The sequence below is a fragment of the Podarcis melisellensis genome (genome assembly GCF_964234715.1).
Source record: "Podarcis melisellensis genome assembly, chromosome: 10".
NCBI classification, from domain to species: domain Eukaryota; kingdom Metazoa; phylum Chordata; class Lepidosauria; order Squamata; family Lacertidae; genus Podarcis; species Podarcis melisellensis.
This window is the reverse complement of record NC_138542.1, coordinates 60,962,366-60,975,125: the sequence shown is the minus strand read 5'-3', so window position 1 is coordinate 60,975,125 and position 12,760 is coordinate 60,962,366. Positions and strand designations below refer to the sequence as shown.

At 44.7% G+C, this 12,760-nt stretch overlaps 1 long non-coding RNA gene across 11 annotated transcripts in view; it reads right to left on the bottom strand.

The window, feature by feature from the left end:
- The window catches only part of LOC309378834, a 90,205-nt gene that overhangs the window by 37,988 nt on the left and 39,457 nt on the right, over positions 1-12,760 (bottom strand). The gene's annotated exons all lie outside the window — the stretch shown is intronic.

The following is a 12,760-nucleotide window of genomic DNA, read 5'->3' as shown; positions in this document are numbered from 1 at the left end:
GAGCAGTCAGATATCACCCGTGCTTAGAGTGACCTGCATCCCACTTCTTTTCAGGTGGACTTATAGCCATGCAATAAGCCATGAGGGCCTCGTAAATGAGGCCACATCTGTACTATCCCTTTGAAGCACTAGCTTACCATGGCTTCCCCCAAGGATTCCTGGGAAGGGTGTTAAGATTGCTGAGAAATATTAGGAGTTGTAATAAGAGACTCCTATTCCCCTTCCGCAGCTACCAAAGTGGTTTAATAATCCCTTTTCCAGGGGAACTGTGGAGATGGTCATTCTGAATCAGGATCAATTGGAGAAAGCAGGCGCGATTTTCAGCGTCTGGGCATATGCAGAAGCTATTTCCGGCATCGCATACATGCCTAGACGTTATTTCCGGCATCATGCTGCACCAGTCTGGCCCATGGACGATCTCCATGGGAGTGATCCGGCCCATGGCCAGCAAACCTTGCCAACCCCTGATCTGGGCCATGAATCTGGGCCCTTGAATCCCTGAGGCAAAGGCTTTGGGACATTTCACATAGCAACCTGCGATCTCGATCTCATGTAATCTGTGGCCCGGTAGCAGCAGGAATCCAATATAGGTACGGCTTTCAGATAGCCTCATATTTTAGGAACCTGTCTGTACCAGCCTATTGGCATTTATTTACCAAAGCCAGATTAAATGTATTTCCTTCAGAAGTGCTAAATGTTAGACTGAGAGACATCCCTTATCAGAATAGGCATTGTTTATGTTCTCAGGACGTCGATTGCTTGAAGCATGTCTTACCGCATTGTGGGCAGTACGAGCAAGCAAGGGACCAAGTGATCAAACCCCTACTGGCAAATCTGCTGGGAAAATCTGAAGCCTCCCATATTCAATATCTTTTGGATGACAGCTCTAATGATATTACACTGGCCATGGCAAAGTTTCTTTCAGAAAGTCAAAGGAAACAAAGATCATCAAGCTCAAGACAAAACAAAATGACTGCCTCAGTTTCTCTCTCTAGCTGCAACTACTAGCCTGTAATTTTCTGCACGTGAACAAGGGACAAATGGGAGGTGGGTGTTTTGGGTCAGCCCAAAACTGTCAAATGAAAGCAATCTGCAGATGTTTCCAAAAGTGTCCCAAATCTCTTTTTTGTTTTTGTTTTGGCACTGTTCAGAATCTAAATGAAAATTGTGAGAGTTTGGGCTAAGCTCTGGTGTTTGCAGAATGTTGATCCAAACAGTGGGGATTTCTAATTATCCTGTTTGGTCTGGTCTTGAAGCTCTCGATGGCTTACTTCAGCAGCTTCCCATCACCTCTAGTGAGGTCATAACAGATAAAGTCACAGTAAGCAGGGACACGTCCACTAAAGCACCGTCCTATCTAGTAAAGTTAGTGGGACGCAGGTGGCGCTGTGGGTTAAAGCCTCAGCGCCTAGGACTTGCCGATCGAAAGGTCGGCGGTTCGAATCCCTGCAGCGGGGTGCGCTCCCGCTGCTCGGTCCCAGCGCCTGCCAACCTAGCAGTTCAAAAGCACCTCCGGGTGCAAGTAGATAAATAGGGACTGCTCCGGCGGGAAGGTAAACGGCGTTTCCGTGTGCGGCTCTGGCTCGCCAGAGCAGCGATGTCACGCTGGCCACGTGACCCGGAAGTGTCTGCGGACAGCGCTGGCCCCTGGCCTCTTGAGTGAAATGGGCGCACAACCCCAGAGTCTGTCAAGACTGGCCCGTACGGGCAGGGGTACCTTTACCTTTACCTTTATCTAGTAAAGTCAGTATCTGGAGGATGTAGCTTGGTGTGGCAAGGAACAGCCACATCTAAGTAAGCCTTATTAGGACCATGGACAGCTCCCAATGAACTCCAGAGGCTGTACAGTGTTTCTCTCCCCTATGGCAAATATGGGGTGGGTGTTGCTTCAGCAAAGAGCAGAAATCTGAAGTCAGAAAGATCTGTTCTACAGTTACCCACACCTCCCTGGAAGAGTTTTCTGTGTTCCTTAAGGGGCCTTTGTCCATTTCTGGAGAGAAACACTGAGGGTTTGTCTTCAGACACTGAGAATAGCCTCATTCTTGGGCTAGGAAGGCATGGTAGGAGATGATGAAGGTTCCCTGTGTGAGAGGCAGCCTGTATGTGTTCATCATTTGGGTCTTGGGCAGCCCAGGAGCCCAGGTTCAGCGGTCTTGACACTAATTAATGCTAGAATATGGAGAGGTTACTCAACTTCATTATATCTCATTTTTTGAATCACTATCTTTTCACATTCTGACAGTTAATGGGACTCTGACACCAAATTGCTGACATCTTGGGTGAAACCAAAGAGATTTTAAAGCAGTAAAGGAGGATTTAACTCAAATAATCACACTTAAATTATAGGTAACTCGATATCAGCAACTTCCTTGTACTGCCTATAAACCATGGTTCCTTTTTTTTAATGGCCTGCCTATATAAAATCTTAATTGATTTTGCCCTGATTATAAAAGGAAAGCAAGATTAAAGGGAATAATCTAATACAGTCTGAAAACTGCATCCATTTTTGTTAAACAGCTTGGATTATATCAAGGCCACTGCAACATTTTAGAACGATTTCTTTGACATTCTGATCAATAAAAGTGAGACCTCAGACAGATTGTTACATTGCAGAACTATTTTTGTCATTCAGCATTTAAATACTTTCCCAACAGGAATATAATTGTAATACCAAGTGTATTTCTGTATTTCCTTCCATGTCAAAGAGGGAAACTTTCAGAACCTAATACTTTATGGATACCCATAAGAAACAATGAAGTGCTACTTTAGCAGAAAGCAAAGTGAGGTAAAAAGAATAAATTTCACCACATTTACACTGGTGATTTGGGTTCTGCCAAACACCCTTCAGATTTAATATTTTAAAAGTAACATGTTCAATGCAAATTACTCAGGGGTAGGAGTGGGGAACCCACTCAGCCCATGAACCCATGAACATTTGTTTCATTGCTCTTCCTTTGTTCCCCTGGTGGCGGCTGCTTTGATGTGATTTTGTGAGCACCCATGGTTAGGGATGGAGGATATGTCAGTGTATCTGCATATTAAAGCAAACCAACCTAATTTTGCAGTCCTGGACTTATACACAACTTGGAATGCAGCTTTCAGATTACACACTTTTCTGAATTTTGCCATGCAGTTAGGGGTGTGGGAAAAATTCAGTTCAGTTCACACTTAAAGGCAAACCTACCTAATTCACAGTTCTCACAATAATACATAAACCAAAACATCAACAATATTTGAAATTTGCAGTTTTCTGAATTTTGCAATGCATTTCTTCAGCCAAGGAATATGTACAAAAATGCATATACTAGGGTAAAGTGTGCATATAAATGCATATATTAGTAGCAATTGAACTTACTCCCAGGTAAATGTGTAAAGGACTGCAGCTTTTCCACAGTGGGACTGGGTTTGAGGGGAACGAGGAACCTTGAACTCAGGATCATGGAGCAAGTCAGAAGTAATCAGAAACCAAATTGGGGGGGGGGGAATCATGGAGAACTTTGGGAGACCCTAACTAGCAAGTCTTAACCAGACAGGAAACCCTGCTGATTCATGTTTAGCAGCTGAACAAAAGACATAAATACTCACATTTGTTTTGATAATTTGAAAAAAAAACCCACATATGGCTCAAGCTACCCTAAAATATTATACACATCACAGATTCTAACAGAGCAAACTTCAGCATGTATCCAAGTAAGTAAATATTTGAATTTGATTTGTGAACTTCAGAGGGGGGGAAACACTACTTGTATTTAATTCTATTTTTAAAAAAATAAGATGCACTGTCTCCCAAAAGTCTGACTAAGACACAAAATACAACTTTCAAACACTAAGGAAAACCATGTGGTTTCAAACCCTCACCAAGATTCAGGGTGGGGGTGAAGACAGCAAGGGGGGGGGGAGAATAACAAGTCTGTCCATCTTGAGTGAATTCCAGAAGTGCAATATTGCGTTCATATGGTAAATAAAGATGTTAGCAGTTTACTCTTCTTTTGACAAGTAACACATTGTTTTCAAATATCAAGACCAAATGTTGGCAATCGTCATAGATATGCACGTCAAACAGGTGCCCATGAGATATGTTTGCCAAATTTAAGTATATACTAAGTATAGGGAGAATATTTCCGGCGTGGTGACTTCAGAAATGATACTAGAACATTTATGAAGCACCACGGGGATGTCACTTTGCTGCATCCCATGCCACCATTGCAGCTGGCTAGACAAGGAATTGCAGGCAGTTCTAACTGATGTGAATATACAGCTCATCTAGTCCAGCATCTCACATCTGCAGCAGTGGACAACCAAATGCCCATGGGAAGCCTGTAAACAGAACCTGAGCACAACATGGACTCAAAAACTCCCAATCCTGGCATTTCATTTGCCATGAAAAGTTTGAACATAGAAAGCAGGTGTCCCCAAACTAAGGCCTGCAGGCTGGATAAGGCCCGAGGGACTCGTTTATCCAGCCTGAGGCGACCCCTGCTGCCTGCTCTTACCAGTGCTGCTGGGTCGGAGGGGCACCAGAAATAGCTTGTGCACATGTGCAAGCATTATTTGCGCATGCACAAGCATTATTTCTGGTGCACATCAGGATTAGAGGAGGCCCGTGCACATTCGCACAAGCTATTTCTGGTGCTCCTCCAACCCAGAAATGCACCGGAAATAGTGTGTGTGCACGCGTATGGGCACACGCTCCCCTGCCCTCCAGCCCACCATGTGATCGGTGCTGGAGACACCGACCCGAGGCACGGTAAGTTTGCTGACCCCTGATATAAAGGCTCAACTGTGTGGTCATAAGTTAGAGGCAAGCCGAGCTAGGAATGAGAAAGACAAGCCAACAATTTGGATTAGTGCCATACCAGTGCCATCGCCTGCATTTTTTTACCCCTCGATTCTCCTTCAATTAATGAGAAAAGAGCATGCTTTTGAAACTTATCAAAAGGCAGATTTCTCTGAAATTCTCATGGATGGGGCGTGGGGGAGGGGATTTGTTGCACCTGCCTCACTTGAGAGGTGTCTGTGAGTGTCCTTTCATTCTGCAAATTATCACGAATGAGACACTAGCGTGGGCATTCTGCCACTTCTTTGGTAGTAAAACAGAGAGTAATTTGTCACACCAGGTCAAGGTGTGAGGGGAGAAAGCTCAAGTGGATTTGGGAAAGGGCCCAAGTTGAATCGCTGCCATCTCAAGGTAGGATGAGTAAAGACCATCAGCTCAAACCCTAAAGAACCACTGCCAGATGGTTTAGAACAAAATGTATGGGGAAACCACCCAACTAGGAAAATTAGCCAACAAACTTGAACTAGCATGGGGACAAACAAAAAAAGGAGGATGCCTTGACGCCGGTGTGGTGAAGACAATGAAATATCCCCTGCCCCACGACCATACAAATCAATATGGCTAACCTGACATCACATCCCCCACCCCACCCTCACATACAAACAAATCACACTGCAACCAACTGAACACAACCAACCAGACCCTGGACCCTCCAATCTCTTGCAATGTCAATAAAAACAAATAACTATACAGTGGTACCTCAGGTTAAGAACTTAATTCATTCCCAAGGTCTGTTCTTAACCTGAAACTGTTCTTAACCTGACATACGACTTTAGCTAATGGGGTCTCCCACCGCCGCGCAATTTCTGTTCTCATCCTGAAGCAAAGTTATCAACCAAAGGTACTATTTCTGGGTTAGCGGAGTCTGTAACCTGAAGCATCTGTAACCCGAGGTACCACTGTATAACTAAAGGACCTACCCACAAGAAGCTGGCACACAAAAAACCCCTGCACAAACACTATGCAATAGATTGAAAATATCATCATCCCCAACCTTCTCCCTCCCTCTTTCTCCCTCCTCTCTTTCCCCCAAAAGTCTAGGACAATAGTGTCTCATGTTGTTTAGTCATTTAGTCATGTCCGACTCTTCGTGACCCCATGGACCAGAGCACGCCAGGCACTCCTGTCTTCCGCTGCCTCCCGCAGTTTGGTCAGACTCATGTTTGTAGCTTCGAGAACACTGCCCAACCATCTCATCCTCGGTCGTCCCCTTCTCCTTGTGCCCTCCATCTTTCCCAACATCAGAGTCTTTTCCAGGGAGTCTTCTCTTCTCATGAGGTGGCCAAAGTATTGGCTCATACTGAATGTAAACTATGAAAAAAGACGCTATGAATTGAAAGTGGGGAGACTATAATGTGCTTTTCCTTGTTTCTGACCTAATGTGTGATTGCAAAAGCCCTCCTACCATACCTTTCCCACTTTTGTCTTGTGGGACGTTGCAGCTTTTATGGCCTGGGGGTTCCTGCAGCCCTCTAGATGTTATTGGACTCCAACTCCCCCCATCCCTGACCATGGGTGTTGCTGCCTGGAGTTGAAAGGAGCTGGTCATACAACATCTAGAATGCTGTAGGTTTTGCATTCCTGTGTGGTGGTCTCTTCAGGACCATATGCTTGGGTTTGGAGGAAAGAAATAAGCATCTCCTACTGCAATAAGCTGGTCAGGTTCTGTGATCTCTTGGGTGCAGTATTTTAACATTTCCTGAAGGTGTATTAGAAGAACTCTAATGTCGTGCCCCTGTAATGGTGACCAGGTCTACAAAGTTAAACTTTGCCCCTGGATTATGCCTCCTTTTGGCAATCAATTTTGTCCGGGTGGAAATCTGTGCAAATGGAGAAGCGGGGAGGAGAAAGTCTTTGAGAAATATATATATATTAGTCCATCTATATTCAGCTGGAAGCCACATTCTCTACATCCTAGTTGTTTGGTTTATTTATTTCTGCCAACATTCAAGGAGATTTACTTCTGATTTTAATCTGACCACCCCAAGCCCCCCATCCTGAACCTGTGCACTGATTAAAAGTAAAGGCAGCACGTTATGAAACTCAGCAAATCTGTGATTCAAAAAAGGACACCTTACCAAGGGGTCAGTATTTTATATTAAGAGGAAAAGTCAGAAATCAGGGAAGAAATGCTACTCTTGGAGTAAAGAGATTCTATTGCTCTGAAAGCCAACATTAATAATTCATTTCTTTATAGAATTCTCTACTCTTGGCTCTGCGCAGGTATAATAGTTTGAAAGACCTTCTACAGTAGGCGAAATATTAAGCTTTCTCTACCTCCAACAAATTTTAAAGCAATCCACCTTGATGTGACAGGCAGCCCTCTGGCTTGAAGACAGGAAACTTTGAGTGCCCGGGACAAAAATTAATCTTTATGAAATAGGGCATGAGAATAAAGTTGCCGATCCTTCTTTCGTCAGTTCCAAAGCACAACCATCTAAGGAGTGTGAATCTGAGATGTCCCATTTCCGCAGAGGACTGGGTATCCCTACCCCCAGTTGCTCCTCTATGAGGTCTTCTGCATGCGCTCAGTCTGATCCAACAGGGTGAGTGTAGGGGCTCCCATCTGGACATGAACAGAAGCTTCATTCTCTTCAATGAAGAGAATGGTGTTGCCCTCCTGTTGTTGCTGAACTACAACTCCCATTATCCCCTGCCACTGGGCATGACATCACGTAGACCCCAACTGCATTACTATTGTATGGGCCTGCCTGTCAGCAATACAGCTCTGTGGCCTTAACCCCTTCACATGCTGACTAGCAAGAATATGCACTGTTGGATTTGGCTGCTAATCTGCCACACAGGCCCTTCTGTCTGGCTCTTGGGACTTTCCCATTGGGACTGGTGGGGTAGAAGGCAAGGGGCCCAACAATATGTGGAGCCAGAACTAGTGACAGGCAGGGTCCACTCATTCTGGCTTTGTCCCCCATCGTCCTCCATGTTGAGTCCTGCAAGGGACAACACTGAGACTATGGAAGAGGAAGCTGACAGGCAGTGCTGCCCCCGGGCTAGAGGCAGGGAAGAAGGCAAAGAGGTGAGGCCAATTGATGGCAGGCTGAGGTTGGTGGGGCAGCACCCCTTTTGCCCTAGTGGACAAGCCTCCACTGCCTCAATCCACACACCCTCTCTCCAAGCCACGTCACTCACTGACTCTGCTTTGCATTCTCCCTGAATTTTTGCCAGGGTGGAAGCCAATCATACTTCTTGCTGGCCTGGATGGAGGATTCAGAAGGGTGTCTGACTGGGTGAAGAAAGTAGCCTACTGCACTTTCACAGTGGGATCAGGTGTTAAACAGGGTTGTGTTATTGCCCCAACTCTAGTCATTATTTTCATTGTCATGATCCTACGCTTTCTCAAAGGGAAACTCCCCACCAAAGTAGAAATCATATATTGAATAGATGGAAAGCTCTTCAATCTGAGCAGGCTGAAAGCAAAGAGTATGGTTACCTTAACTTCCATCATAGAGCTTCAGTATGCTGATGACAACATAATGTGTACACGCTCAGAGGATGACCTCCAAACCATCCTAAATATCTTCGCAGACGCTTATGAAAAGCTTGGCCTATCGACCAATATCCCAAAAACCAACAAGTACAAAATAACCCCTCTGCAGCGCCGCAAATCCAACTCAATGGTACAATGTTGGAAAATGTCAATCCTACCTGGGCAGTTATCTTTCCACAAGGGTCGACATTGATGCTGAAATCCAGCATCGCCTGAGCTCTGCCAGTACAGCTTTCTCCCAATTGAAGTGCAGAGTGTTTGAGGACCAGGACATTCTCAGGGAAACCAAAATGCTTGTTTACAAAGCTATTGTGCTACCAACCTTACTGTATGCTTGTGAAACATGGACCACTTATAAACACCATCTCCAGCTCCTCGAAAGATTCAATCAATGGTGTCTCTGAAAATTTTTACACATCACTTGGAAAGACAGGCAAACTAATACCAGTGTACTGGAAGAAGACAAGATCACCAGTGTTGAAGCAATGATTCTTCAACATCAACTTCATTGGACTGGTTATGTTGTGTGGATGCCTGATTATTGTCTCCCAAAGCAACTACTCTATTCCAAACTTAAAAGTGGAAAGCGTAATCCTGGTGGTCAACAAAAGAGGTTTAAAGACTGCCTCAAGGCAAATTTTTAAAACTGTAGTATAAACACCAACAATTGGGAAACACTTGCCTGCGAGTGCTCCAATTGGAGAACAGCCTTTACCAAAGGTGTTGTGGGCTTTGAAGACACTCAAACTCAGGACACAAGGGAGAAACATGCTAAGAGGAAGGCATGCTTGGCAAATCCACACCATGATCAACTCCCACCTGGAAACCAATGTCCCCACTGTGGAAGGACGTGTGGATCCAAAACTGGCCTCCACAGTCACTTACGGACTCATTGTTAAAACCATGTTTATGGAAGACAATCTTACTCGGCTACGAGTGATCACCAAAGAGAAGAGAAGAGACTGCACTTTCTGTTGCTCTGTCCACTTTTGACTCTGATCATGTACACCATAGGCTTGCCCAGATGGTTGCACTAAAGGAAATGTGCCCATCAAGCTGGTAAACATGTCCTCATCCCTGTTATGGAGCGAAGCTTTTGCCATCCATCTCAAGTTATTGAAAACTCAAGTCCTCTGCTTCTGCCAAGCTCCCTCCAACATTCTTCTAATGCATTTAAAAAACAAACAAATTGCTTTTTTAACCCCACGTTCGGGTGCTTGGTGTATGTAGCGAGCCTCCTTGACAATGAACACTTAAGCCAAACCAACACATATTATTTATTCCCTTCTCAGAACATCTGAAAAGAATCTGTGCATTGGCTCCCAGAAGGAGTTGAGGCATCATCTGATTCTTCTCCCTCTCCACTGATCATTAATCAGCCATCGCACAGTCTCAAGCAATCGTGTTGTGTTTGTTACAAAATTAAATGACCCGGCACCTTTTGTCCATGCCAGAAGGTACAGCTGTTAAGCAGGATTCTTTTTCCCATTAGAAGACTGAAATGTAACAAATACAGCCTGACCTTGAGCTGAAAAGAAAGATGTATGCAGAGGAGAGGGGAAAGGTCCCTTCCTAACAAAGGCGGAGATATTTCATAATTCAATTACCATCTCATTCAAAATGACTGTTATACAAAATCCAGAAGTCATTCAAATTATAGAAGTTCTAGAAAGGTTAGGCTTCTTCCCGCAAATGCATTCTTCACTTTTCTCATCGAGGAAAGATGTATTGCAGGGACCGTATAAATTAGGGACGTAATGGCAATGCATGATATGTATATGAGTCCTTTGAACAAAGGGACATGCAGTATTCACTCTTTTCATTTTTCACAATTGTCCTGCACTACTTGACATAAGGACACCTCTGTGGGTGGCTAAGAACATAGTAGAGCTTGCTGGATCAAACCAGTGGCCCACCTAGGCTTTGGATATGATGCAGAGTTATTCCAAAGCATGGGGAGATATGCTTTGGCGGGGAGATATGGGGGATGTGGGTGGCACTGTGGTCTAAATCACTGAGCCTCTTTTGCTTGCTGATCAGAAGGTTGGCGGTTTGAATCCCTGCAATGGGGTGAGCTCCCATTGCTCTGTCCCAGCTCCTGCCAACCTAGAAGTTCAAAAGCACTCCAGTGCAAGTAGATAAATAGGGAGGTAAAAGGCATTTCCATGTGCTCTGGTTTCTGTCATGGTGTTCAGTTGCACCAGAAGTGGTTTAGTCATTCTGGCCACGTGACCCAGAAAGCTGTCTGTGGACAAATGCCGGCTCCCTCGGCCTGAAAGTGAGATGAGCGCCACAATCCCATAGTCACCTTTGACTGGACTTAACTGTCCAGGGGTCCTTTACCTTTATATATATATATTCATCTCCTGACTTCAGAAGTGATGTGGAAGCATGTTAAGAGAAAGTATGAGTCATTCATCCTTCCACTCTGTGTCACACCCAAGGCTGTCCAGTCGGTCTGTCAGCCAATGTATTTCCCCCATTAAATACAGCCCAGGCTCCAGGCTCCCCCCTTCCTGCCCACATCTCTTTAGCTAGGAGAAACCATACAGAGGCTCACATTAAAAGCCTTCTCATGGTGCTGTTGGTAGATTGAGCCCACTCAGGGATAGCTGTAGGCAGGATTCCTGCAAGGAGTTGAACTAGATGATCATCTGGGTTGCTTCCAACTCTACAATTCTATGATTCTATGGCATGACTGTCTTACCTGATGAGATGCTGCTCATAAGACCTTCTGCCACAGACCACTTTCCCTGTGAGCTTTGAGCCTAGCTGAGAAAGGGCAGCCAAAAGAGCCAATGGGCTCCAGTGCAGTGGTTTTGGGAGTATGGGTCTCAGCAGATGCCTGGTGAAGCCTGATGAATCCAGCCCTGTAGCCTGTAGCCAACATAGTGCAGTCCTCTCGATGTGCTTTGGACTACAACTCCCATCATCTTGACCACTGGCCATGCTGGGTGATGGGATTTGTAGTCCAAAGCATCTGTAGGTCACCATGTTGGCTCCGCCTGTTGCACAGTATTCTGTAACAGGGCTATACATTCATCACTGACCACATCGTAGATCTTATTCATTTTTGTAATGTCAGCTAGATACATGATGCTTTCAAGAGTAACATGTGTAAAATGGGAATCTATATTGATAATGCAATACATGGATAAATAAATAAAATAGTTTTTAGAAAACTGGATGTACCACTCTAGCTTTCACAGGCCTACAAGAGTTACTATATGTTTGCAACATAGTTCAACAGAACAGTGAAATAAATGATTGGACAGCGAAGCAGAGTATTTTGATGGAATAATCCAGTATGAAGCAAATATGAGGTAAACATCAGCAATTGGTGTACACAGTGGGGGAGCAGGTATTGTTCATATTACTGAATATTAAAGCATCATATTAACTATTTAAAAGGTACAGTTGGGTGGTACATTTGCCCCACGGTGTTCATATAGAAAAGCTCAGAAATGTATCTTGTGTTACTGCAGAACCAGCAATCAGAAACCGAACAGATCAGCAGGTAAAACTTCTAATGAGGACAGTGGAAGGCTACCCATTTATTTATTTTTCAGAAGCAGTATTTAAGATTGTAAGACAAGCCTCATGCAGGAAAAGGAAAAACAAATGAGACAACGGCATGGTTCCGTACTGGGTTCGCTTCAGACCAGTGAAAACAACAGCCATGATCAGGAACATGCTTCATGATCTCTTGATCAATAGGACTTAGTGCTTAGAAACATTTGCTCAGAGATGTGTCCCTCTGAGTTCAATGGAATTTTATCCCTGAATATAGCTGCAATCCTAATCATGCTCAATAGGGACTCAGCCCCGTTGAATAAAGTGGTATGGTTATGAGTAACCACGCGCAGGATATAGCAGTTCAACAATATAATCAATTACCTAGAATTCTGGTGGATTCTCCCACTGTACAGGTCTGATAGCCATCTGTTGGAGAGGCTTTGGCCCTGGGTACCCTGCGTTGAGCAAAGAGTTGCACGATGGCCTTCAAGCAATGGAAGCTGGTCCATTAGCGCAAGTGGGGCACTGCCCCACTAACCTCTGCCTGCCCATAGCCAACCCCCACCTGCCTGCCTGCTTACTTACAACCAATCAGGGGGTGGCTGTGGCTGTCATGGCTCTGGCACCACCTACTTTCTCCCTATCTTCCGCACCAGCCAACACTGCCTATGAGACTCCAGATCTGTGATTCTATTACCCCCGTTGATTTACATGAAAATTGGGCACTCTTAACTTTTAAAAGTATACTAAGACCTTTGGCAATGGGCACACCCTTGTCAAAATAATTCAGAATGTAAGGCAGGCCTGCATGGCCAAGCTGAACGCAGCCCCAGCATTTCCTGTAGCCTGTCTGGTGCCCACTACTCCCTGACAGGCAATCCAGGATTATCAAGTCCCAGAAA